The sequence below is a fragment of the Oryctolagus cuniculus genome, chromosome 14, assembly GCF_051225735.1.
Source record: "Oryctolagus cuniculus isolate XC-2025 breed Fujian yellow rabbit chromosome 14, ASM5122573v1, whole genome shotgun sequence".
NCBI lineage: Eukaryota > Metazoa > Chordata > Mammalia > Lagomorpha > Leporidae > Oryctolagus > Oryctolagus cuniculus.
The window spans coordinates 73,784,510-73,809,074 of NC_142880.1; positions in this window are offsets into that span (position 1 = coordinate 73,784,510).

Here is a 24,565-nt window from a genome sequence, read left to right on the forward strand (position 1 = left end):
TTTTCAGTAATTTTTTAAAAGCAACTTCCAATTTTCCCTAATTCAGGGAAAATTCAATGAAAAGTACAAATTAATTAAAAGCAAATTGGATAAGTAACGCATCTAATCCTATTAATTTGACACATAAAATCAGCACTAAATGTACTGCAAAGTTAATTTTAGCTGTTATTGGCCATTATCTCAGGAAAATGACCAGTGATATTATAGAGCAAAGGAGAGTGACATATAGAACCCATCAAGCAAGAATACACCCAGGCTTTGGTAACAACACAGTGTGTATTTGTGTGTGTGTATTTGTGTGTGTGTGTGGGTGTCTGTGTATTTCTATCAAAGTGATTTAAGATTATTTGTTAAGATAATGTTTTTAGGTCAGATAATTGCTAAAAAGAATATTTATATAGACATGACATGAAAGAGCTGAGCGAATTAAGCTAAGAGTTCAATCCCTAAAGACCTGTCCTGAAAGTGAATAGCTGGTTGGGCTTGAACTCTGCAAGATGCTGTCTGATGCATGTGATAATTGCTGTCTGAGGAGGGAATGATTGAACCGAGCACAAATTATGCCAATTGTCTTTATCAGTGCTCCCTATTCACCCCCTGCTAGTGGATAATGAAAATGAGGCAAGGTCACATAGACGTAGGATTTCAATGTTTCACACTCCCCATTCCTGCCTTGGAGCGTGTCTCGACCATAATCTGCCAGGTGTTTTCACTCGGGTGAACAGCAAAAAACTTCTACTGGTGGCCCATAAGATTTTTGCTGATACATGATGTCAAATAATTTTTGGCTGACTTAGAAAGTTTGAGATTAAGAATCTCTGTGTACATCAGTCAAGGTGACCTTTGGAACATTCTAAGAAATCTTTTTTCATAGTTGAACTAGGTAATGCTTTCAAATCACCATCAATGGAGCAAGCACCTATTCACTGAAAGCTTAATGAAACATCCCAAGAATTCACCCTTCACAGAGGCAGCTTTGAAGTGAACTGGTTTCAGTGAGAAATGTTAGCTTTGGATTGGAAGTAAAGCTTCAGTTCTAATGTGCCAGTAATTAGTCTTTTTGTACACTTCAACTTTGTCCGAATGCCAGTTTCAGATGCTATTAGAGTGATTTTGGAATAGAAACCCTAAGATGATAGGTCTGATTGTAAAAATCTCAGCTCTGACCAGGCTAGAAATAGCTGGATTTATTTGTGTTTTTTTTCTTTCTCCTGATAGTTCAAAACCAGTACTAGAAGATGCCTCAAATCTTTTCCTCATTGCTCACTGGCTGGCTCCACCTCCAAGGCCAGATCCTCAGGTGCCATCACTACAGAGAGCCCTACCCAATCTCCCTGTTACAGAGGGATGTGTGTCCCCCCACCCCAGGGTACCATATTTGGAGATTAAGGCTTTAAGGAGATCATTGAGACAAGACGAGGTGATGAGGTTAAGGCCCTAATCTCATAGAACTGGTGTTCCTGTAGGAAAAGAATGAGCTGTCTCTCTCTCCTCATGAAAACACAGAAAAAAACTGTCCCATGAGAACGCGACAGGAAAGTAGTCATCTACAAGCCAAAAAGAGAGATCTCACCAGACACCAACCTGATGGCACCTTGCACTTCTTAGTCCCGTGCAAAGAGAAAATAAACTGCTGTTGTTTAAGCTATGACACTAGAACTTTGTCACGATGCCTTGAGAAGATTAAGCTGCCTGTGGGCCCCCTGTTGTTTATTTATTCTATTACATAAGTATATTGCTTTCCTTCATCATATTTATAACTAATAGTGATTGTTATAATTTATTTACTTACATGTTAATTTTCCATCTTTTCCATCTAGAACATAAGCTCTAGTAAGATCACTCTGGGTGTTTTATAAATTTTCTATAGGGAAAAGAGAGGAAGCAAGGCAATCAAGAGTCCATGGTAGTGTAGTTCTGGGAGAGAAAATGATGACTTAGAACAGGGTAGCCACGGAGAGGAACATGGATGGATTGAGACTTGTCTTTGAAAGTATGAATTGGGGCCGGCGCTGTGGTAGAGTGGGTAAAGTCGCTGCCTGCAGTGCCGGCATCCCATATGGGCACTGAGTTGAGTCCTGGCTGCTCCACTTTAGATCCAGCTCTCTATTATGGCCTGAGAAGGCAATAGAAGATGGCTCAAGTCCCTGGGCTCCTGAACCTGCATGGGAGACTTGGAAGAAGCTCCTGGCTCCTGGCTTTGGATCAGCACAGCTCCGGCCATTGCAGCCAATTGGGGAGTGAACCAGCGGATGGAAGACCTCTCTCTCTCTCTCTCGCTTTCTCTCTCTTTCTGCTTCTACTTCTCTCTCTGTGAAATCTGACTTTCGAATAAATAAATAAATCTAAAAAAAAAAAAGTATGAACCAACAGTACTCATTGATGAGAAGCGATCTTGATGGAGAGGGTGAATGAAAGGGAAGAATCAAGGATGATACCTAAGTTTGAGGCTTCAGGAACTAGAGAACGGTAGGGCCATTTTAAGAGATATGAACAAACATGCAGTTGTTTCTATTATAGATTAACACCACGGATGGTCCTTATTCTGTAGCAGTGCATCTCAAAACGTGCCTATGAATTACTTGGGAGTCTCGTTAAAAGGCCAATTCTGACTTACTTTCCAGACTCTCTACAGTTTGTTCTTTTACCAAATTCTGCCATAACCTTGGTGAACTCACTTATTATTTCTAGGCAAGAATTTCTTCAAATTAATGAAGGACAACAAACCACATATCCAAGACACTCAGGGAAGTCCAAGGAGAATGCAAATACAAAGGAAAACACAGCAAAGCATATCTCAGTGAAACGTCTCTAAATAAAAAATAAACAGAGTATCTTAAAAGCAGCCAGAGTAAAAAGATTAACTGCACACAGAAAAACAAGAGTAGCAATAGATTTCTTGTCAGTAACTATGCAAACCAGAAAACAATGAGCACTATCAGGTTAAAAAAATTACACATTACCAATATCAGGAATGAAAGAGAAGTTATTTGTACAGATTCTACAGGCAATATAAGAATAAGAAGGAGCTATTTCCATCTTATGCAATTTTACCATTTTATGTACATAAATTTGGCACTTTAGATGAAATGGATAAACTCATAAAAAGGCACAAGTTCCCCAACGTCTTTCAAGAAGAAATAGGTAATTTGAATAGCTCTCTACCAAATTAAATACATTGAATTCATATTTTCAAAATTTTCTTACTGATGAATTTCCTAAACATTTTGGGAGAATATAATACCAATTTTGCAACAAAATATTCTAGAACATAGAAGAAGGAACTCTTTTCAAAAAATTTTATGAAGCCAACATTACTCTGACACCAAAATCAAAGCCTGTATTCAAAATGTAAGTAGAAACAAAGATCTTCAACAACATGCTAGCAACTAAATCCTGCTATACACACAAATTTAGGGTTTATTCCATGAATGCAAGGTTGGCCCAAATATTTAAAATCAATCAATACAATTAACCTTGTCCATATATGAATAAGAAAATACATGTTTATCTCCATAAATGAAGAAAAACATTTCACTAAATCTAATGTCCATCAATGATGGAATCTCCAAACCAGGAGTTCAGGAAAACTTCCTCAACTTGATTACAAGTTAAATCTACAAAATGCCTTCAGGAAAAATCATTCTAAATCATGAGAGAATAAAGCCTTTCCTTAAGATAAGAAACTAGGTAAGGCTGCCCACAAAGGAAAGTAGAATGGAAAGAAAGAAAACAAATGAACTTTATATCAAAATGACCTGATTATCTATGTGGGAAAATATAAAACTCATGCAAAAAAACTTTTCAAAATAAAATTCTATTAAAATTCCTGTTTGTAGGGCACAAATTGTAGCAATGTAAAAACATTAGTTTATCTGGAGCTATTCTTTTTTTTTCTAGGTATTTTTTTATTTTTTAACTTTTATTTAACGAATATAAATTTCCAAAGTACAGCTTATGGATTACAATGGCTCCCCCCCCCATAACTTCCCTCCCACCTGCAACCCTCCCCTTTTCCTCTCCCTCCCCCCTTCCATTCACATCAAGATTCATTTTCAATTCTCTTTATACACAGAAGATCAGTTTAGCATATATTAAGTAAAGATTTCACTCTTAGTATTTTTTTTGTTTGTTCTACTTAATACTTTTGGTTGAATACTGTAATCAATACACAGTTATTCTCAAGTGTTGAAACTTAACTGAAAAGTGATCGCTGTTAAATATAAGAGTGGGAATAAGAGAGGGAAGAGATGTGCAATTTGGGACATGCTCAAGTGGAGCTATTCTTTAGTAAAGCAAACAACATGCGTTTTTCTCAGGTTTAGTCATAATCCAAAAAACTTGCATTAAATAACCTGCAACAAATTTTGTAGTTGGAAATTTTCTCTCAATAATAAAAAAGTATTTCAATTTTTAAAAATCCTATTATAAACATAGAATCATTGAATAGTTGAGCAGCCAAGAAGTTTAGAAATCACTTCCTAGTCTCAATTTACAAATAAAGAGACTCAGAATTAAGAAATTTGCCATAGATCATCCTGCTAGTTATTGACAGAAGTTTGTCTATCTTTGTGTTTTTAGAGGTCAATAATAGGGACCAGCAATGTGGCACAGCTGGTTAAGTTGCTGCCTGAAACACTGGCATCTCATATGAGAGCTAGTTCGAGTCCCAGCTGCTCTACTTCTGATCCAGCTGCCTGCTAATTTGTCTGGGAAAGCAGCAGAAGATGGTCCAAATCCTTGCATCTTTGCCCCCACATGGGATCCCTAGATGAAGTTCCTGGCTCCTATCTTCAACCTATCCCAGCCCTGGCTATTGCAGGCATTTGTAAAGAAAATGGGTGAAAAGTGTCTCTCTCCCTCTTTTCCTCCCTCCCACTCTCCCTCCCTTCTTCCCTCTCTGTAAGTCTGCCTTTCAAAAAAATCAATCTTTAGGAAAAACAGCAAAGAAAGAGAATACTAACTCAGTGATATAAAAAAATGAAATTCTGTATTTTGCAACTAAATGGATGCAACTGGAAACCATTATACTTCATGAAAAAAGCCAGTCACCAAAAGAGAAGTACCATATGTTTTCCCTGATCTGTGGTGACTAATAGAGTACCTAAAATGTAATGTATTAGAGTGAAATTAACATTTTGAAATTCAATAATTGTTTATAGCCCTGGTCTCTATTATTGAGGAACAGTGTTTTTCTTCATACTATTTGTTGAAATGTTTACTTAGTGTAGGGTTAATCTTATGAGTATAAATAAAGTAAACTAAAAATAGATCTTTGTAAAAATTTAGAGTGGGAATAGGAGAGGGAGGAGGAAGAAGGGCAGGAGTGTGGGGGGATGGTGGTAGGTCTAAATCTGCATATATGAAATACATGAAATTTGTATATGTTAAATAAATTATTTTTAAAAGAGCAAAAAAAAAAGAGGTCAATATTACTATCTGTCTCTTATCTACCCAAGTACAGCATCAAGTGAGAGACAGTCTTGGGAATCAGGGAGATAAAGTATTAACTCTATCAGTGATGAGGACATTTGAAGAAAATAACCTTAGGTATTAGACTAAGTGAGCAACCCAGTCACTGGTGGGCATTCTTAAGCCTTTCCCTCCAGATGAAGACCCCTATTACCTCATGGCAAAAGACAGATCACAAAACATGCTCTCTGCCAGCTGGCTGGACCCCAAAGAAGGTGAGGTAGATGTGTCTGACTACTTCCCAAATTGTGAATCTCATCGCAGGCTCACTGCCTAGGCTAGACACCTCTTCTTCTTCCCTGCCACCCTCCTTCACTACTCCATGCCCATCACTTACTGCAGTACCAGGAACATAGTAGGATCTCAATAAGTATACGTTGAATTAATGCAGTAGACATAATTCTTCAGCCAGTAATCTGCATGCTACAATGATGAGTCAACACAGTACCCAGCCTTAAGAAGCTCAAAATTGACAAACCAATATTTACTCAAAAAAGGCAAAACTGCTCAATGATCTAATGAATTCAGGCCTTGAGTTTACTCTTCCATTTATATTTCAGTCATGAAGTGTATCATTTCTAGCTTAGAAAGGTTATGTTCCAAAATGATACTTCTGTCTCCTTTACCTCCTGTGGAAATAAGTATGCTTGCAAAGGTTGCTGTAGGACTGGGGTACGCACTTGCAATTGCGAGCTGCCATTTGCCTCCTGTTTACATTTGCTGCCTGTGGGTCCATGGTAATTTGCAGGCTTCTTTTCCTTATAAGCAAAAAAGAAAGAATTTGACTCAAAGTAGGCCACCATAAGTTAATCTTTGTGTGTCCAGGCTGCTCGGAAACAACACGTTATAAAAGTAAAGTTACATAGTCATGCATTGAAAAATTTCAAAAAGCTAACTCTTAAAATGAGAGTAGCTAGCAAGGCAGAGAAAACCTATGCTGAGCTTAGAAAGAATTTGCATAATCTTATTTTTAGTTATTATAAAGAAAAACATATTAAGAGAAACAATTTTAAAATAAGCTTAGAATTCTGTACCTATTTTGATGCCTACACCCTTTCTCTGCAAAATCCACTGAGATTATCTGAGATAATATCTCCCATTCTTTCCAAAAAGTCCTCTCTTTTTGATGAAAATATTCACTTCTATATTTTCAGTGTGATGGACTAGTAGGGATAAAAATAGAATGGAGAAATGTAACTTCTTACACTTTGGAGAAAAATACTTTTAATTTTAACTAATATATTTTAAGTTGTTTTACTAAAAAAGGATTAATTTCATTGTTTCAGCCAGCTTAAAATAGCCCTACTTGAGTCTGAAAGTCAAATTGTTGTGCAGTATTTGTTTTTCCTTACAGAAGGTAAAGCTTCAGGAGAGGAACTTAGATGAAAGTTCTTTTGACGGTGAACAAGGTTGTGTTGATAAACCTCGGGTCACTTTCACAGCAGTAAGACCTTCAAGGCTAACAGTAGTACAGCTTGTGATTGGGGCCAAGACATATCGTCAGGACATGCACGCAACCCTCGCTGATGTTGCATGTGAGTGAATGAGGACACTGGTTGGACCTCCATCAGTAAACAGATGTGATCCAGAGACACATGGGGAGCTGCAGCTATGGTTCAGTAGGAAGGTGACATCTTTTACAGAGTCTCTTTTCTAACTCTAATCATGCACTCAGGTTGATGTGGCCAAACATGGGACTTAGGAGTTTAACAAAATCAAGCTTGTTTCAGATGTAGTGAAATCTCCCATCAGAAGGGATTAAAGTCATCTAGTGAGCAATTTTAAATACCCAAATCATTTTCAAAATGATTCCCCATGTTAACATGGCATTTCTGAGAACTCAAACCAATCCAAAATAAACCCAAATATTTTTGTTTAACCAAGCCACCTCCTCATTAGTTCAGAGCAGTGATTCTTCCCTCTGCAGAGAGATATGCTATGTGACTTCCTGACCTTCAACTTCCACCCCACATGTATCCTGGCATTCTTTGATTTTTTTTATATTGGATTTTATTCTGTTTCAAGAATCACTTTCAGGACTTTCTTGCCTTATTTAGGAATAAGAGGAGAGCAATTGGGTGCCTTTACATCAGGCCTGAGAAAGGAAAATATAAAAACATTTTGTCCGAAGTAGTTGCTTCTTTGTTTAATTTTAAAACAACAGAAGTAACATCCTACATTGTCCAAGACCTGGATGCACTGTCAATTTCTGCTACAGAAAGAAGGTTCACGTTTTCTGTCATTAATTTATTTGGGAAATGTGTGTTGAGTTCTCAGGATGTGCAAAGACCCAAGATGGGTAAGCAAAAGACAGACAGAGATTGATTCAGACAGCTTAAACTTCCAAACCAGATTGTCCCAAGGTTGTGGGTCCAAGATAATAGCCATAATCCTCTAATTTAATTTTACTCTGCAGCTAAATAGATGTAGTATCCCTGCTTCTGATATGATTTCAGGCAAAATACTGACCACCCAATATGCATTTTCCATAAGAGAGAGGCTATCAATGTGACCAGCATAAATGACTGCTCATGTGGTTTCAATCACTCATAACATATTAAGAGCACAACTCTGTTACAGAGGCCAGGATTGTGTAGTCCAGGTCATGGCTAACACAGTGTTTAGGCAACTCTGATGGAAAAATAATGTCTGAATACAAAAGTAGCTGCATCGTCAGTTCCTACTGAGAATCTGAAATTACAATGAAGGTGGGGTTAATGGTGCAGCTTTCCATTTGGCGTCTGAAACCAGCATTGTCACTGCCAATTTCCTGCCTGAGCCTTTCTGCATGGCTTTACTTGAATGTTATGTGCTTCCCAAGTTTACTTTTTATGTTTTTATATTTGTATTTTATAGGGTGCATGCTATCATGTTAGACATGGCCAGATTTTTGATGCACTCCTGTACCTAGAAGGTAATAAGCGATAGGCAAATCAGATAAATATGATAAATAAGTAAGCAATTGCCTCATTGTCTAGATTTTCTTGGAATCCAGGCTTCAATTTTCTTTTGTGCACATGTTCACTTCTCTTGTGTCCTGCCTAGAACCACAGGTCCTTATGAAATGGTCTAGTTTAGACCGCATGTCAATATTGTAACTTTCACAGTTTTCACATAAAGTCAACAACAAATTTCTACGGACAATGTAGATGCATGAAAGAACATACTGTATAGTCTTAGTGCACTCTTTATCTACATGGTAAAGTTGCAAGAAGATATTTTAAAAATGTGACAGGCACGCAAATCTGTCTGTCATAGTAACACAAATACAAAAGTTATACTTATTCTCCTTACCCCATTTTTATTTGCTGTGTTTACAATCATTCTCCTCTATTTATTTATTCTCAAAAGAAAAAGTTAAGGAGAAAAGAATGGGATCATAGAAAGCAAAATAAGAAAAACAGAATAAATTAAAGAGGAGAGTCAAAAATCCTGAAAGTTACCTAAGTTACAAGATTTGTTGTTGTTTTTGTTGTTGGAGGCAACTAAAAATCAACCCAAACTGGCTTAAACATAAAAAGCAAATCATTGGCTTGCGCATTTGTAAAATCCAGAGTAACTACTGGCTTCCAGCACTGCCTGATGCAGAGATGCAAACATCTCCTCGGGGTCTTGGTTTCTCTCTTTCATTTCTCTGTTCCACTTCCTTGGGCAGCCTTAGAGAAACAGGTTAACTTCTGCAGGTTAACTTTTTCCCTTGCATCCTCTTTGCTTTAAATCCAGGAGATAAAAAGTAAGCCTCTTGCCCCGAAATTTCAGCAAAACTCTCCTTTCATTTTAATGACCCCACTCCCTGCACATTGTGTTAGCCCCAGTGGCCAGAGAGCAACACCCCACTCCACTTTGCATAGGTTCGTCTCAGATGCATGGCTTCTGAGCTGGGGGAAGCCAAAGCATGGGTCAGTCCTTAGAGTGAATTTTGATTTTGTTAAAAGAAAAGGGGAATCAATAAAAATGTCTACCAAAGGGAGACATATCCACAGGGGGCAAAAAAGATGGAAAAGTTTGATGGCTGATGACCAAGTGGAAAGTCAGCCCCAGGAGTCAAAGTAACAGAATTTCAAGCCAGCCAGACAGTGGAACCCGGAATGGGTCACATTCTCAACAATATACATTCCTTTGATCCTTATTCCTTCCAGAAACTTAATTGCTCATTATTTCATAACAGTAATTTTCTAAATGAATCCAAAATTTTAAAAACTTTTTCAAGGCATAAAATATTTTATCTCAGATCCTTGTGATTTACTCTCTTGACTTAGGATCAGTGAGTTATAAAAATATTTGTCTCTTTGTCAAAATAAATGTAAGGGTTGATGAGTATGTGTAAAGTTGAGCAATAGTCCAAAGCTTGTAGCCTAGTACTTGGACTCTTAAATGGCTCCTAAGTGCTACTTGACCTCTGCAACTATCATTCTTTCTATACACTGATGGACAGAGAAGAATGAGTAACACTTAGAGAGAAAAAAAGATCAATATATAACTGCTCTAAATCGCACACCAAGCCCCTTGCCATGCCTGGCAAATGAATGGTGGAAAAGAAGCCCCCTCGGAAGTGTACCACTGGGTCCTCAGCACAATAACCTTAATGGTTTAGACTGCATTAGCAAAATAAACAAAAATGTTTTCTGCATTAACACATGGCTATTCATCTTTGTGCTCTTTTTATTTTTGTTGTAACAGGCTTATTTGAAAGAGCAAAGCTGTCTAACCCCTGCATAGAAATAGAAAGGCCAGCAGGTATGCAATCTGACCATTGCAATTAAGGCCTGTGGATGTCTCAGCAACAGCATAATATAGGGAGAGTGGGAATTAGCACATACAGAGAACCTCTGCTGTTCCAAGGTCCCTTACATAGTGTTGTAGGCTGGGTAATGCCCCCTCCCCCAGATTTCAGGTCCTAACCCCTGGAATCTGCCGATGTTCCCTTGTATGGGAGAAAAATTCTTTGCTGATGGATCTTGAGAGGGGAGGTTATCCTGGATTTTGCAAGTGTGCCCTAAAAGTCCTCATATGAGAGAGGCAGAGGACCATTGCACAGAAATTGAGAAGATGTGGCCCCAAGCCAAGGACTCCCAGCAGCCACCAGGAGCAGGAAGAGACAAGCAACAGATTCACCTGCAAAGCCACTTCTGATTTCTCAATTTCAGCTCAGTGAACCTGACTTTAGACACTGGCTTCCAGAACTGTTACAAGAACACATTTCTCTTGGGTTGAGCCATCACATCTGTGGTAATTTTTCCTAATAGCCGTGGGAAACGGATACACATAATGGCTTCCGTTAATCCTCAGGATAACTTCTTGAGGTGTCTGTTCCTTCTATTGTTTAGATAAGGAAACTGAAAGTCAGAGAAAGTCTCCTAAGTCACCCGACAAATAAATGGTAACAAGTCAAATTCTGGGGCAGGCATTTGGTGCCGTGGTAAAGATCCCGCTTGGGAAGTTCACATCCCAGTTCTGAGCGCCCGGGCTCAAGTACTGGCTACTCTCTCAGTCTCAGCTTCCTGCTAATGCTTACACTGGAAAGCAAAAGGTACTTGAGTCCCTGTCACCCATGTGGGAAACTCAGATTGAATTCCAGGTTCGTAGCTTAGCCTGGCTCAGCCCCGGTTGTTGCAGGCATCTGGAGGAGTGAACTACCAGACACCTATCTTTTGAATAAATACAATATTTTAAAAAGAAAAGTCATTCAATTGAGTTCTAAAGCCCAAGCTCCTTTCTAGTCCCCTTTACTCCCAACTCATAGACTTTCCCAGATGCCTTTTCCCAACCCCCTGCTCCCCACATCTGCTCCCTGAGCCACAAGCACTTTTGTACTTAGCCTCAAGGGCATGGCTCACTGTGCCTTCATTCCTGACCCCCATCTCTTGTCTAGGATCTCATTTACGTATTCCTTTATTCTGGTCTTATTCATTCAATTGTCCTTTGCTTTGCCCTTCCCTTCATTAGACTATGAGTTCTTCTGAGGCTGGGACTGGACCTTTATGTTTGCTCTCTAGATCTACCTGACATATAAATGAATGAATTGTGTCTCATTAACTCCTATATAAACACAGCAATAAATTAATTAACATTAGTGAGCCTGAGGCTCTTTGGCATTTCATGTTTTAAAAGGTGAGATGCAAAATGAGAAGTCATGACTTTTCATTTGTTAATGCTACCTTGGTTTCTTCATAGGTATAATATGGTACAGTGTCATAGGATACAATAAAATCAAGTATACTCCTCAGAGAGTATAATAATTGTGTCTATTGTGTGGAGTTACTGTGCCCATTGAATGAGTAAATGTACATATGTAAAGAACTATGACTGGCACAGATTAAGAGCTATATTAGTACTCTTTATTTTTAACTGATTTTTAAATTATTTATTTATTTGTTTGTTTATATGAGAGGCAGAGCAAGAGAGAGAGAGAGAGAGAGAGGCCTTCCATCTTGGTTCACTTCACAAATACTCACAATAGTCAACACTGCACAAGGCCAAAGCCAGGAGCCAGGAACTCCATCCAGGTCTCCCAGATGGGTGGCAGGGACCCAAGTACATGAGCTATCATTTGCTGCTTTCATGGGTGCATATTAGCAGGAATATGGATTGGAACTAAATTAGGGACTTAATCCAGGCACTCCAATATGGGATATGGGCATCCCGAGTAGGGGCTTAACTTGCTCTACCACAACAGCCACCCTGTTTAAAAATTTTTATCACTTCTTTTTATTTTTCATAAGGATTAGAGAATTTTAAGCTAAATGAAAAATGAACTAAGACATTTTGAAGTTACAATCGATTTTTATAATATTGTAGTTTGTTAGAAAACAGAACCAGTCTCACAAAGACAAATAGAACTTTGAAATGACCATTTAACTCAACATCAGTCATGAGATAAAACTGGAAAGATAACTGTCTATGTAGTCATTCACTCAGACCAAACATAGGAAAAATAGCAAGTCAGTCATAAAAAGACACACCACTCCTTGTAACTTTACTTGAGATTATCCATAGTGGTATATCTTAGTATTTCTGGAATATTACTGACGCTGCCTCTTAATGTGTTAATCTTTCAATACTTTGATATTTCTAAATCAGCCCCTGCCTGGAACTTAATCTACTGCTTTGTTTCTCTCTGATGAACAAATTGGAATAATTTGAAACATATGAGAAGAAAGGCAAATCTTCTGTTTGCATGTGTGAGACCTGGGGTTGTTTTTAATTGGTTCACAAGTTTTCATGTAATAAGTGAAAACTGAAGCTTCTCAGGAGATACACAGATGAAAGAATAAACAAGCTACAATGTTTTGAGGCTGTTTTTCTGTTTTATCTTCATTTGTTTCTGGTCTCACAAAGTAAACATAAGATTTTTTTGCAATAAACACATACTTCAGGGTACAAAGACGCATGCCTTGAGTCCCGGGATGCTTGAGCTTGTGTAAACAAAGACCCCACTATAATTCATGGACGTTTGCAACTTAGAAGTAAGTGACACTTGGGAACAGAGTTGAGGCACAGCAGGTTAAGCCACTACCTGCAAGACTGGTGTCCTAAACAGGTGCTGGTTTGTGTCCTGGCTGCTCCACTTCCAATCCATCTTACTGCTAATGGCCTGGGAAAGCAGCAGAAGATGGCCCAAGTCCTTGGGCCCCTGCCATCCATATTGGAGACTCAGCTGAAGCTCCTTGCTCCTGACTTTAGCCTGGTCCATCTCTGACCATTCTGGGCATTTAGGAAGTGAAGTGTGTGTGTGATTCCCTCCCTGTAATTCTAGCTTTAAAAATAATAATAAATAAATCTTTAAAATAAAATGTAAGGGACACTTGTATAGTTTTGTGGCTTTACAGCCATCTCCTAAGTGTTGTCTTTCATTACAGATAGATGCTGGCTGCATTGAAAGGAGTCTACTAGTCTGTTCATTCCCACAGTAAATTTACGACACACCACTGCCCGACAGAGGTGCATGTGCTGAAAGCTTGGCCCACGGTGTGGCGATGCTGAGGAGTGCTGGAACCTTTAAGAGGTGGGACCTGCCCTTCCTCAGAGGGCAAATAGCATTTTTGAGGGACCTCAGGTAGTTCCCTCGAGAGTGAGCGTGGCTCCTGAATCCCTCTTGCTCCTGTCTCACCATGTGATTGCTGCCTCTTGCATGCACTCCCACTCTGGTGCCATCCGCCATGTGTGACATACTCAAAAGGCCCTCGGAAGACCTGAGAACATGTCAGCCACATACTCTCAGACCTCCAAAACTGTAAACCAATAAACCTCTTCTCTTTATACATTGCCCAGTGTCTGGTATTTTGAAGCAGCAACAGTAAATGAACTAAGGCACCTCTTATACAGCCTGCATATATTTACAAAGGGGATTTTGGGGGGAGATGTTGGATGAAATATATCATGAGTGCAGACTTTGAGGCACATGGTCATGTAAGAAAAATCTGAAACACCCAGTGTCTCTTACATCCCATGTGTTGTTTCCTCAGTCATTGCCAAAGCCAAGCCTCAGTAATATCCACTGATGCTCTGCCACAGTGAGACCATAAATGTTACAGAGGTGGAACACTGGTGACGGACTGGAAGAAGAAAAGTGATCTGAATAGGACGTGAGAGTAGTAGCCACCTGAATGGAATCGGGAGTAGACTCAAGAGGCATTTCTGAAGAAGAATCAACAAGATGTGGAAGCCAACTGATGGAATGAGGCAAGCATGAAAATCTACCAGTGAGGATGCAATGACACTGAGGCTCCATGTCGATAAAACTGAGTGGATGGTGACGCCAAGGACTGAAATACAAAGGTAGAAAGCAGAGGACAAAGAAAGGTAATACCATGGAAAAGGAGAGTTCGCTTCTGAAAATATTTCAAAGTGGCCAGTGTTGTGGCACAGTGGGTTAAGCCACTGTTTGTGATGCTGGCATTCCATATGAGAGCGCTAATTTGTGTCCCAGCTGCTCTGCTTCTGATCCAGCTCCCTGCTAATGTGCCTGGGAAAGCAGGGGAAGATGGCTTAGGCTTGATCTGTGTGAAATACCTGGATGGAGTTTCAGGCTGCTGGCTTCAGTCTGGCCTAGCCCCAGCCATTGTACCCTTTTGAGGTGTGAACCAGTAAATGGAAGATCTCTCTCTCCCTCTTTCTCTGTCATTCTGCCTTTCAAATATATAAAATAAATCTTTAGAAAAATGTAAATAAATATATTTAAAATAATTTTTAAATAAAAAGTTTCATGTGAGGTGCTTGAAAGACAGCTTTGTGGAGATGGGTATGCATGAGTATGTAGAAATTCAGAATTGATACTTAAGGGCAGTAGTCAGGGCTACAGCCTTATAGTTTCCCTTGGTAATATTGAGAGTAATCTTTATAAAAACACAGTGCCATACATTAAACAAAGCCCTCCCACCATGTTCACACTTTACTGACAAAACATCTCTGCAAAGAGAGTCAAATTTTTATTATTTTCATTTTATACAAAAGAAAGCCAAAACTCAAAGAGATTAAATAATGTGTCCCCTGGCTCCACTGAAAGCTAAAGGCAAAGCTAGAATGAGACATAATCTGAAATGTGTGCTAGTATTTCCCTGATACTTGCCCAGAAAAGAGGGATCCTGTATTTGTTGCTTGCAACTATGGATAGGATCTGTTACAGAAGGGTGACACATAAAATCATGGAAGTTGATAAACTTCCCTTGGGACTATCCATATTAAACAGGCAACTGGGGAATTAGGATCTGGGGTATTAAAGAGGGATAAAGCACTTAGGTAAGAGAGGAAGCAAGAAGGAGTTAGAATAACAGAAGAAAAAAGGAAGAAACTGAAATTCCAAGAAATGAAAAACTGCCAAGAGTATCAGAGAGTTTCTTTCCCAGTTCCCTTCCACTTCCTACACCAGGCTCACCCAGGGTGGCCACAAATGAGATCCTCCCACAGGTGGGCGCACAAGGGTTCCTGCACCCAACACTAAATATCTTTCTGCCCATGTGGATAGAGCAAATGTGTTTCCAACTCCAGCTTCTTGCCTACAATCTTGAAGATTCCACTTGAGGGTTACTTGTGTAAATTTTAAGCTCTACCTCCCAGTGATAAAGCCATCAGTAAATTTCACAAGATTCCATGTGTAACCTTTAGTCATAGATCAATATGTAATAACATACTTTTAAATGTAGATCATATTGGAGAGGCCATGTCTACACAACTGCAAACAGATGTTTTGGCAAGAGAAGCATCTCCACATGTTGCAGTGTAGAATCTCATGGTGAGAACCAGTTTCCACCCTTTCCTCATCTTTGCTTTCAGTTTTATTTTAAAACATTTGTTTCTGATATTTAGAGGTAAGTTTCCCAGACATAAACCTGGCCTTTTCAAAAGCCAAATTGCCTCTGAAAGTAAGTAGGCAGACAATACGCAAAACAAAAACAAAGTGAGTTGAGTCAAACCAGTCAACAAGTTTAATCTGATGAACATTTATTGACAGTTTTCCATGAATATAGCACTATGCTAATTGCTCCGGGAATACAAACATTTAAAAATATTTCTCAAAGATTTTTTTGCTTTGATGGAGACAATCGTGCCCATCAAATATTCTATCTGGTCTCCTGGATGTATTAGTTCCCTTAGACTTGGGCCAGGCCATGTGGCTTGTTCTGCCAATAATTTGTAGTGGAAGTCCAACCATGGAAGAGCCGGATCATTACCTCTGTGTCTCTCTTTCCCTTCCTTGGCAATCAAGAAGACTGCTCTAAATGGTTCAGCACCTCAATAATAGAGACGCTACTGGCTGAAATTCCCAGTAATTGTATGCATCAGATCTTCCCTCAAAAGTGATAAATAATCTTTGCTTTCTTCAAATAATCCTCTGAAATTTTGGAGTGTTTGGTTACTGCAGCATTAACCTGACCTATCCTGACACATACACTTGCCTTTCCCGAGCTCACAACTAGAGGCATGCATCTAAAAACTCTAATAAACTGATGACATATTCAACTTTCCCCAGAATAATCTTGTGTTATGTCTGTGATAGAGTAAGCATTAAAACCTGTTCATTATTTGTAGGCTATCCTTTCACTTTCAAAAGTATCTTGGTTTAGAGATGATAAATTACATGGTCACTCTAGAGAGAGAAGATAGGATAGAGGAAAAATAATACAAAAAAAAAAAACACACAAAAATTTGGCATTGGAGAGGGAGAAGATAATCCTACTGAAAGGATCTGATCATCATAGGCAGGTTCTGGGGTGGATGAGTTATGGGATTAAGGGTATTCTAACAGCTCTCAGTTTGACCAAAAGCCTAAAGGTAGAAGAGAATAGGATATTTCAGAGAACAGTGGGTAGATTAAAGTAAGTGTGGTAGGGATGAGGACAGAGTAGCAGAGAAGCAGAAGAAAGACTGACAGGATACACTGTCAATGGCTTTAGTGACCCAACTGGGGGCATTTGTTTAATCAACAGGCAGTGGGAGTTCATCTTGGAGAGCTACACTTCACACTTGACTTCACTGATTAGCCCTTCTTCTCAGCCTTGATTTTCTGACACTAACCTTGGAAACTCAACTCATAAAATATACCAAAACACATATTGCTGAGGTAGAGGACCACAGATAAACTTCACACAGAGACTTTTAAAAGTATGGCCTAACAAGAATGAGAATGAGCCCTATGGTGACTGATGCTTAGAAAACTTTTTACAAATTATACAAGTGCATATGGTGAACTACATTCTGTGTATTATATTCTTACATGGTAATGGGTGTACTACCAATCTCTATAATATAATACAAAGGAAAATAACCACAGATATGGCATCTATAAGTTGCACATCCCAGTTTGTCTGCAACATGTGGAGTTCATTTATTTGATAATAGAATCCTCTTTACCATCAAAAGCATTTCAGTTTGGGCAATAAACTATGTGGTTTCCCTTTCTGTGACATTCAAGGTGGAAGTAATCTCACATTCCTTCATTCTCTTGATTCTCTCATACTTAGTACTGCATCTGTGAAATGTCAGTGTGAAGTCCAACCTCAGTCATTTTTGAGTTCCTCTTCTCCTGCCTTGGGACGTATAGGAACATCATAGGTTCATGCTGTAGAGCCTCCATCCCAAACCTCCCCTGGCCAGGAAGATCCTCCCATCAAGGCTGACTATCATGTCCCCTTGGCTCTTGTGCAGGCTTCCTAGACTTCAGACTCGACACTCAGTTCTTAACTATACCCCTATGCCCCTGCCTTCTTCTTAATTGGTAATAGACTAAGAATGCCAAGTACATGTAGGAAAGGCATAAAATAAATGCTTAACATAAAAGATCATCAATTAACACATATGTTCAGAAAAGCCTTTAAGCACTTTGGAAAATATTTCAGCTGTCCTTATGGATGTCATTATTAGCGTGTGTTAAAAAACAACATCTCAGGGCTGGCACTGTTGCGTAGCAGGTAAAGCCACTGCCTGCATTGTTGGCATCCCATATGGGCACCAGTTCGAGTCCCAGCTGCTCCACTTCTGATCCAGCTCTCTGCTATGGCCTGGGAAAGTGGTGGAAGATGGTTCAAGGCCTTGGGCCCCTGCCAAGATCCAGGGGAGACTCTTGGCTTCTGGCTTCAGATCTGTGTGGCTCTGGCCATTGCAGCCATCTGGAGAGTGAACCAGTGGACAGAAGACCTCTCTCTTTCTCTGGGCTGCTGCCTTTCTATAACTCTTCCTTTCAAACAAATAAACTTTTTAAAAGAGAAAAACAACATCTCCTAAAGTGCTAAACACATGTCATATGTACATAGATTTACCTAGCATTATATGCTATAATGAAATGCATTTTTGTATCTGCCTATGGCGGGAAATAACAGGCACATGACTGGTTTATATTGCTGTTTTTCACTCCATTCCTAACACCAATATGTTAACTTAAGTCCTGATTTTTGCTGGAAAAGCTAGTTTGTGAAATTGCTTGCTGAGCCTGTCAGGCTACTGTGCAGCTTAATACTTACAAGCATCCGGGCAGTGTGGACAGGTGGTGATACCTGTGACCACTACCTCAGCTTAAATTCAGACTCTACCATTCACTAGCTGGTGACCTTGGACAAGTCATCGAACACTTTTAAACTTTGGTTTCCTCGTCTGGACAACGAAGCTGATGTGAAAATCAGTTTCTTCATCAGAATGTTTGGAGATCATTTGGGAGGATGCATGTTAAAAATGTAACCTAGCACTTGGCATGTTTCTTGATTTTCTCAGATTTAATCAGAACTGTCACGAACCTCTGTCTGCCAAAACATAATGGGAGTCTATAATCAGGGATCTGGAAGGTCCTGTCCTCCTCCCTTGGACAGGACGTGAACCTCAGGAGCTAAAAGGGCCCTCTAGGACTCCACTTTCAAACAAAGAGTAGCCAGGGTAAGCAAGATCCAAGTGGGCCTATCTACTTTGAAATCAAATCAAAAGTTCTTCCTTAGGCTCCAAATTCATTCTTCTCCACTGTGTTTTTCTCTTCTCTAGGCTTCTGCTCCAAGTTCACATCACATTATCCCACATTTAGCGACATTTTACACAGTTAGTTTTCTGGCTGTTTCCTATGGGTCATTCTCACCAGCTTTAATGAAGGCTCCTCTTTAAAAGATAGAATCTATGTCCATTGTATTACCGGTCAAGTCACACGGGCAAAAGTCACCCAGCTAAGGGCTAAGCAGGGGCTGAAATCAATCCTATACTCTGCTCTCCAGGCCTCATGCCCCAGCACAGAGCTACAGATGCCAGAAGAAAGGACACTTTTTTCAAATTGACACAAAGAATCCCTATAGCCTCTAGGCAGCCAAGTAGGGAACACATTTTAGTTCTATTATACTGCTCACAGCATCCAACAGAGTTTCAAGCACTAACTAGAGGTGGAGCTAGTAGTGAGGTATCTTCAGAAAGTGTCTTAGCAAATAATAAGGATGTTCATTTATTGTTTGAAATATTTTCTGAAAAATTTTTTTTAAAAATGAAAAAGTGGCCAAGTAGGGCATGAAGACAGAGTATTGCAATAGTAGTGGATGTATATATTTTTTTTATTTACTCATCTCTAAAACACAGAAGACTGAAAAAAGAAGCATTAACATTTTATAGAAAACAAAAACTCAGAATATTGTGTGATCATCTGAAATGTGTTCTTATATTTCTCACATCTGCAAAGTATAAGCCAACCGCTGGAATCACAGTTTATTAAGAGCAATTAAATTATTTGCCACCTAACATGACATTACCAGATGATTCACAGTTAGAAAAGGCTTGTAGGCTCCTTGCCAACATTGAGTCATTGGCAATACATGAGTTTGCTCTCTTTTTCTGTCTCTGTTTCTGGAAATGAAATATTTTTTCAACGATTTGGTAGAGAAAATTATGGTCACCAGTCAATCTTTTCTTTCCTCTGCTCTTTCTTGTCCCTCCATGAACAATGATTACACAGGGTAGGAGCTTTTTCCCCTCAACTTGTCTGGCATTTCCCTGCATGCAGAAAAGCAGAATATCACACACACAATACTGCAACAACATTGAATGGAGAAATAAGTTATCCTAATTTAGCAGATGAAATAAAAGTCATAGAATTTTAAATGTTGCCTCTTGCACATGATAAAATTTAACAAGCAAAAAATTTCTATTTGTCATTCAACTTCTTCCTTCCAACACAACGTGCTCCCATCACAAACACAGCCTAATGACAAACCTGTCAAGTAAAAATCATCCCCAAATGTCCTTATGGCATGTGAGCATTCACTAGCACGTCTGATCTGTGTTAAATCAATATTGCCTTTTCCTGTCTTAATGCCTTTATGACTTTCACAGCTATATGTATTGTAAACGATGAACAGAGCTAAGTTTAAAGAGGACAAAACTTTTTCTAAGTATACTTTGTATTTAGACATGTTCCAAATGAATATACACTCCAAATTTATTTACTATCCTTACTTTTTAAATATTTGAACTAAGAACAGACTAGTGACTAATGGAGTTTTGTAAGTAATCTGGATCACAGAGGTAAGAGAGATACAAAGCAATCAGTTGGTGCAAACTGTGAATTGGCAGGACATTTACTTTGCCCTGTTGCATAGGATTTCTTTTTTAAATACCAGAAGTATGTAAAGTGAAGAAAAGAATTCAGAATAAAATCTGATGCAAAGGAGGCATACAAGCAAATTATCCAGTTTCAATGTATGTTCCAGTTTCTTATTGTGTTTTCAGTCATCTTGAATTTGATCATAAATCTGTGTGTGGCCTCTTTTAAATGATTATATATGTATTTTGAAACTACCTTTGTCCAGAGTATGCTTGAAATAAAATTTTAGAAAGCTTAATAATACTTCAAAGCATATTAAGAAATATTTGCTTCATTTGCAAATATTTAGTGTTTATAAAATAAGAAAAAGCCTTATGTAAAAGATTCAGCATTTTCAAAGACCCTAAATGTAGTTACTAAGATTGTGAAACTGTACTAAAATGAAAACAAATATCTCAGTTTTTGAAACTTAAAGATTGCTGTTGAAGAAGATTCTGTGTAGATCATTTCAAATTAAGCACAGAAAGGAGAAAATGTATTTAGTTTGGAATTCTCCAGGGGATTAAAATAAACACACACACACACAGAATTACATAAATCAGAATTTTTGAGTTGTTTGAGTTTTTCAAATGCAAAATGAATACAAGGATATTTGGAGGATCTCAGAGAATAAGAAGAGGGAGAAAGGGATAAAAAGAGCAAAGGAAAAAGTAGTGTCAGTCAGCTCACGGAACCATTCTGCATTCTGAGTTCCGGACACACCCAGAAGAGCTGTTGTCTGTTACAGCATCGCTCACATTTGCAAGGGCTCAGTTCCTGAAGACTTGAAGCTTATGCATCAAGATTGAGATGCATCTTGAAGAACCTGTGCTTCCTGAGATCAAGCACACTCCCTGAGCAACTTTTAACGGCTCGGTTTTGCTTTTCTTTCCAGTCTTAAAGAAGGTGTTGGTATTTGAATGAAAGGATTCCTGGACTTACTAATTTATTATGATTTCAAAAGTGTTGATGTATATGTTGTTGACATTGCAGTCTATACTGGCTCACACATTGCACTCATCTTAAAAACAATGGGACAGGAGAAGATTTAATATTCAATCATCGAGTGATTAAAAATAAAATGAAGTCTATTTCACCCAAAGAGCTCATATGTGCATATACCACCTATCACTTGATTTATCACCACCTAAATGTCCCTTCAGTGCAGGAGCTGTTGTCTCAGCTGCTGGTGGGTGTGTCAGCAGAGGCCTACAGTTGAAATTCCCTTCAGAGACTCTCTCAGTCATACTCATCAACCAAGATGACACCTTTTCTGGAACAGCTGACACCTAATAACTTACTGAGGCGGGAAGGTGAAGACCTGCTGACCCTGGCCCAAGCAGGAAAACTCAGAGACCGTTCTGACTCCCTTGCTGCCGTGGAGTTGGTCAAGGATATCCTTGGTCCTGCATCACTGCTTGACTTCATCTTTCCAGGGGTATTGATCCCAATGTGCTACTCAGTAAAGATCTTCCACACTAAACTCAGTCTCAGGGTCTCCTTCCAGGAGAACTGAATATGTGGCCACTTAAGATTCAAATGTAGGTGTGAGTCCTTTGTTTTATTGAAGCAAACAATATGAAAAATGTATATCTTAATTAAAGGACAGCCCATCTATCCCTTGAAAACTACTCAATATTCTTGAACTCATTGGCCACTCCAAGCTCTTCAGTGTCTCCTTTGGGCTTCTGCCTGGATAATGTGACAGTGAAAGTTATTACTGTGATTGATTTTGTTAAAGTGGAAGAGGAAATAGAGATGCCTTTATAGCTACATTTTAATAAGTCATATGTATGTTATTATGATAGAGAAAAGGAAGAATCACCCTGATCTGTGTGTAAAGCCCTTTTGGAGAGCTCCTGCATGGCTTCTGTATTCAGGTCAGGCTACACTGACCCAAAAGAAAGGCATTAATTCTAATTGTTCTCTGAATCTGAGCTAATCAAATGACAAACACAAGTTTATATGGAGAGAGAGAGAGAGAGAGAGAGAGAGAGAGAGAGAGAGAGAAATGAGGGAAAAAGAAAAAAGAAAAGGGATAGAATGTATTGAAGTATAATAAAAAGTCTGTATACTATTGGCTGGCAGGACAAGGGACAATCAGCAAGCCAGGGTTACCTGATGGGACATTTCTCTCATTCTCTAATTTTCATATAATATTACCTGAAAAAATTTATTAGCAGTGGGTTTTCAGTCTTGAGCTAAAACCAATTAGTTTATTGTATCTTGAAATTTAGTATAATTTATATAACCATAAATTTCACTCCTTTAAAACATAAAATTCAGTGCTTATGAGAATAGTCACAAAGTTATAAAGCCATCACTGCAGTTTAACACAGTAAACATTTTCATCACTTCCTCCCCCATAACACACTCATGCCTATTAGTAGTCATCACCCTTCTACATTTTCTCCAGGCCCTAAAATCAATTAGTTGATTTCTGCATCTGTAGAGTTGCCTATTTGGTACATTTCATATAAATATAATTATATAAAATTTACCCTTTAATATCTTCTTTCAGTTACTACAATGTTTTCAAGATTCATCCTTACAGCATTAATTAATATTTCATTTTTATGGCTAAATAATATTCTGTTGTGTGGATATTTTATTTATCCATTCATCGGTTAAAAGAGATTTGGATTTCATTCACTTTTTGGCTATCATAGATAATCCACGAACATTTGTGCAGTGTTTTTTTTGTGGATACATGTACTTACTCCCTTGAGCATATATATACCTAATTGAAGAAGTGCCAGGTCATTATAGTGACTTAGTGTTTCACTTTTTCAGGAATTGCCCAACTGCTTTCTAAACTGGCTGCAAAATTGTACAACATCAGCGTGTATGAGAGTTCCAGTTTTTCTACATCCTCACCAATACTTCTTATTGTGTGCACTTATGGCAGCATGGATGAGTATTGCACCCACTGTGAGATAACATCCATGCATTAATCATCTTGGAAGAGGGGAGGTGAGGGTGTGATTATGCCAAGAGAAGTGATCAAACTTTCTCTTCTGCTAAAAAGAGATCTACCATGCCTAACTTGGCTATCAATCTGGATACTCCCCCCACCCTGGAGCACTCACAAAGCTCCCTGGCCACACCTAACACATGCCTCTGGGTATTCACTGAAAGAGCAGATACTCCACTGAGCCACAGAGGTATAGTCCAAAGATAAGAAGCCATCAGATGAAAAAAAACTAACAAGTATTTCCACAAATGCCTAAAAATAAATGCAAATTCAAGAAACAAGACTTAGGAAGATAACAGCCCCCCCCCCCAAGAACATAGCAACGCTTCAATAGTAGAATGTGAAGATGCAGAGATCGATGAAATGTATAAAACAGAATTCAAAAGATTAATCATATAATTACTCAGAAGAAAATCCATAAATTAAAGAAATCAATAAATTACATGAATGAAATTTTTTCCCATGAAATTGAGATTTTACAAAGAAAAAAAAATGAAGTATTAGAAATGAAGTATTCAGTATGTCAAATAAAAAACGCAGTGGAGTGGAAAGCCTTAACAACAGACCTGGACAGGCATAAGAAAGAGTATCCAAGCTACAAGACAAATCTTTGGAAATTTTTCAGTCAGACCAAAAGAAGAAAGAGGAAAAAAAGAAGGAGGAGGAGGAGAAAAAGAGGAGGAAGAGGAGGGGAAGGAAGGGGAAGGAGAAGGAAAAGAAGAAGTAGAAGAGGAGGAAATAGAAATCAGAAACAATCAAAAATAGTAGTGTTGGAGATATTAGGATTACTATCAAATGAACCTACATATGGGTCATAGGGTTTTAAGAGTTCCTGAAGGTGTGGAAAGAGAGAATGGATTAGAAGTCCTATTCAATGAAATAATTACAGAAAACTTCAATTATTTGGAGAAAGAATTGGAGGTCTACATACATGAGGCACATAGGATAGACATGACTAGAAAAGATCTTCACTATGACACGTTGTTGTCAAACTTTCAACAGTAAAATATACAGAAGAGATTCTAAAATGTGCATGAGAGAAATGCCAGATTACTTTCAGAGGATCTCCAATTACACTC